The sequence below is a fragment of the Lolium rigidum genome, chromosome 4, assembly GCF_022539505.1.
Source record: "Lolium rigidum isolate FL_2022 chromosome 4, APGP_CSIRO_Lrig_0.1, whole genome shotgun sequence".
NCBI lineage: Eukaryota > Viridiplantae > Streptophyta > Magnoliopsida > Poales > Poaceae > Lolium > Lolium rigidum.
Window position 1 is genome coordinate 98,424,285 of NC_061511.1, and position 4,240 is coordinate 98,428,524.

A 4,240-nucleotide genomic window follows, 5' to 3' on the forward strand; every position below is an offset into this window, starting at 1 on the left:
GAAGGGGTGCGGATGCTAACCCGAAGGTGGAATTTTTAGGCATAGATGCATGCTGGATAGCGGTCTATGTACTTTGTCGTAATGCCCTAAGTAAATCTCATAGTAGTCATCATGATGTGTATGTTTATTGTTATGCCCTCTCTGTTTGTCAATTGCCCAACTGTAATTTGTTCGCCCAACATGCTATTTCTTATTGGAGAGACACCACTGGTGAACTGTGGACCCCGGTCCATTCTTTTACATCTGAAATACAATCTACTGCAAACTTTGTTCTCTGTTGTTCTTCGCAAACAAACATCATTTTCCACACCATACATTTAATCATTTGTTTACAGCAAGCCGGTGAGATTGACAACCTCACTGTTACGTTGGGGCAAAGTATTTTGATTGTGTTGTGCAGGTTCCACGTTGGCGCCGGAATCCCTGGTGTTGCGCCGCACTACACTCCGTCACCAACAACCTTCATGTGGCCCTTGACTCCTACTGGTTCGATAAACCTTGGTTTCTTACTGAGGGAAACTTGCTGCTGTACGCATCACACCTTCCACTTGGGGTTCCCAACGGGCGTGTGCTCTACGCGTCATCAAGCTAAATTTCTGGCGCCGTTGCCGGGCAACTGAAGAAAAGTTACACCACAAAGATTTCTAACTCCCACGTCAACTACACGCCAGCAATAAATTTCTGGCGCCGTTTCCGGGGAGATCAAGACACGCTGCATGGGGAGTCTCCCACATCCAATCTCTTTACTTTGTTTTTGTCTTGCTTTACTTTATTTTATTTACTGCTTTGTTTGCTTTCTCTATATCAAAAATACAAAAAAATTAGTTACTTGCTTTACTTTATTTACTGTCTTGTTTGCATTCTCTATATTAAAAACACAAAAAATAGTTACTTGCATTTACTTTATTTACCTTTTGTTTATTTCATCATGCTTCCTCCTAAGTTCACTCTGAAAGATATACCGGTAGGGCGTGGGTCTATCATTGGAAGAGATAATATAGAAGATTTTTTCACTCATGTTAGTACGGTTAAAGATTTTGAAGATAGACACTTGGCAGAACTTGCTCCTACTTATGAAATTGCTACTGCCTCTTTAGTACACATGTTGGAAGCTAGATTCGTTAATCTTAATCCTATAATGCAACATATGTTTCTTACACTTTCTGATATGGAAGAAGGAGAGAAGAAAGATTTTGTTTTAGAAACCCTTCTTAAGGAATTTGGTGATGTAGCTAAAGAAGCTAGAAAAGTCTTTATTAAACATAAGATGCTTGGGTATTTTACCAATTTTGCAAATACCCTTGAAAAGATGGAAAAAAGATAGGCTAAAGTACACTAATAAAACCAATTGTGAGGGGGATATTAAAGTACCAATACCTCTTAAGCTCATAGGAATGCATGAGGCACTAGAAAAGAATTTTGATTGGATTGTTCCTGAAAATTTATTTGAGGAGGATAGTAAGCCTAAAAGTAATGAAAGGGGAGCCTCTGAAACTTACATAGACAAGATACAATGCATTGTTGAGAAAACTCCCGACTCTAATGTTGATGCTTCATCTCTCGATAATACTCCCTCCGGTTCATATTAATTGACTCTACATGGATGTATCTAGACACATTTTAGTTCTAGATACATCCATATTGAAGTCAATTAATATGGATCGGAGGGAGTACTTGATTCACACTTTCTGCGCCTAGCTGAAAGGCGTTAAAGAAAAGCTCTTATGGGAGACAACCCATTATTTTACTTCTGCACTTTTGTTTTATATTTGAGTCTTGGAAGTTGTTACTACTGTAGCAACCTCTCCTTATCTTTATTTTATTGCATTGTTGTGCCAAGTAAAGTCTTTGATAGTAAGGTTGATACTATAATTGGATTACTGCACAGAAACAGATTTCTTGCTGTCACGAAATTGAGTAGCCCCGTCTGTAGGTAACTCAGAAAAATCTGCCAGTTTACGTGCGTGATCCTCAGATATGTACGCAACTTTCATTCAATTTGAGCTTTTTCATCTGAGCAAGTTAAGTTCCCCTGAAAAATTCGTCTTTACGGACTGTTCTGTTTTGACAGATTCTGCCTTTTATTTCGCATTGCCTGTTTTGCTATGTTGGATGGATTTCTTTGTTCCATTAACTTTCAGTAGCTTTGTGCAATGTCCAGAAGTGTTAAGAATGATTATGTCACCTCTGAATATGTGAATTTTTTATTATGCACTAACCCTCTAATGAGTTTGTTTTGAGTTTGGTGTGGAGGAAGTTTTCAAGGATCAAGAGAGGAGGATGATACAATATGATCAAGAAGAGTGAAAAGTCTAAGCTTGGGGATGCCCCCGTGGTTCATCCCTGCATATTTTAAGAAGACTCAAGCATCTAAGCTTGGGGATGCCCAAGGCATCCCCTTCTTCATCGACAACTTATCAGGTCACCTCTAGTGAAACTATATTTTTATTCCGTCACATCTTATGTGCTTTACTTGGAGCGTCTGTATGTTTTTGTTTTTGTTTCTGTTTGAATAAAATCGGATCCTAGCATTCTTTGTTTGGGAGAGAGACACGCTCCGCTCGTTCATATGAACACTGGTGTTCTTAGCTTTACTTTTAATGTTCATGGCGAAGGTTGAAACTGCTTCGTTCATTGTTATATGGTTGGAAACGAGAAAATGCTTCATGTGGTAATTGGTATATTATCTTGAATAATTTGATACTTGGCAATTGTTGTGCTCAAATAGATCATGTTTAAGCTCTTGCATCATGTACTTTGTACCTATTAATGAAGAACTACCATAGAGCTTGTTGAAATTTGGTTTGCATGATTGGTCTCTCTAAAGTCTAGATATTTTTTGGTGAAGTGTTTGAACAACAAGGAGATAGTGTAGAGTCTTATAATGCTTGCAATATGTTCTTATGTAAGTTTTGCTGTACCGGTTCATATTTTTGTTTTCTTCAAACAACCTTGCTAGCCAAAGCCTTGTGCTGAGAGGGAATACTTCTCGTGCATCCAAATCCTTGAGCCAAAAACTATGCCATTTGTGTCCACCATACCTACCTACTACATGGTATTTTTCTGCCATTCCAAAGTAAATTACTTGAGTGCTACCTTTAAAAATTTCATTCCTTGTCTTTGCAATACATAGCTCATGGGAAAATAGCCTTAAAAACTATTGTGGTATTGAATATGTAGCTTATGTGTCTTATTTCTTATAAGTTGCTTGTTGAGCGGTAACCATGTTTATGGGGACGCCATCAACTATTACACCTTTGTTGAATATCATGTGAGTTGCTATGCATGTTCGTCTTGTCTGAAGTAAGGGTGATTTATCATGATCAAATGGTTTGAGTATGCATATTGTTAGAGAAGAACATTGGGCCGCTAACTAAAGCCATGAATCATGGTGGAAGTTTCAGTTTTGGACATCAATCCTCAAATCTCTTATGAGAATATTATCTGTTGTTGAATGCTTAAGCATTAAAAGAGGAGTCCATTATCTGTTGTCTATGTTGTCCCGGTATGGATGTCCTTAGTTGAGATCTATCAAAAACGAGAAATCAAATGCGATCTATCTCCTTGGACCTTTGTACAGGTGACATAGAGGTACCCCTTTGTGACACTTGTTTGAAACATATGTTATGCAATGATAATCCAAGAAAATCCAAGCTAATTAGGACAAGGTGCGAGCACTATTGGTACTCGATGCATGAGGCTTGCAACTTATGGGACATCTTATGCATAACACATATGAATTATTACTACCGTTGACAAAATTGTTTCTATGATTCCAAAATGAAAAGCTCTAGCACAACAACAGTAATCCATGCTTCCCTCTGCGAAAGGCCCATTCTTTTACTTTATGTTGAGTCAGTTTACCTACTTCTTTCTATCTTAGGAGCAAACACTTGTGTCAACTATGTGCATTGATTCCTACATACTTGCTTATTTGCATTCATCATATTACTTCGTGTTGACAATTATGCATGAGATATATCCATGAGATAAACATGTTGAAGTTGAAAGCAACTGCTGAAACTTATATCTTCCTTTGTGTTGCTTCAAAGCTTTCTACTAAGAATTTATTGCATTATGAGTTAACTCCTGTGCAAGTCTTACTGATGCTTGTCTTGAAAGTACTATTCATGAAAAGTCTTTGCTATATGATTCAGTTGTTTAAGTCATTGTCTTTACCATTGCTTCGAATCACTTCATTCATCTCATATACTTTACAATACTATTGATCAAGATTATG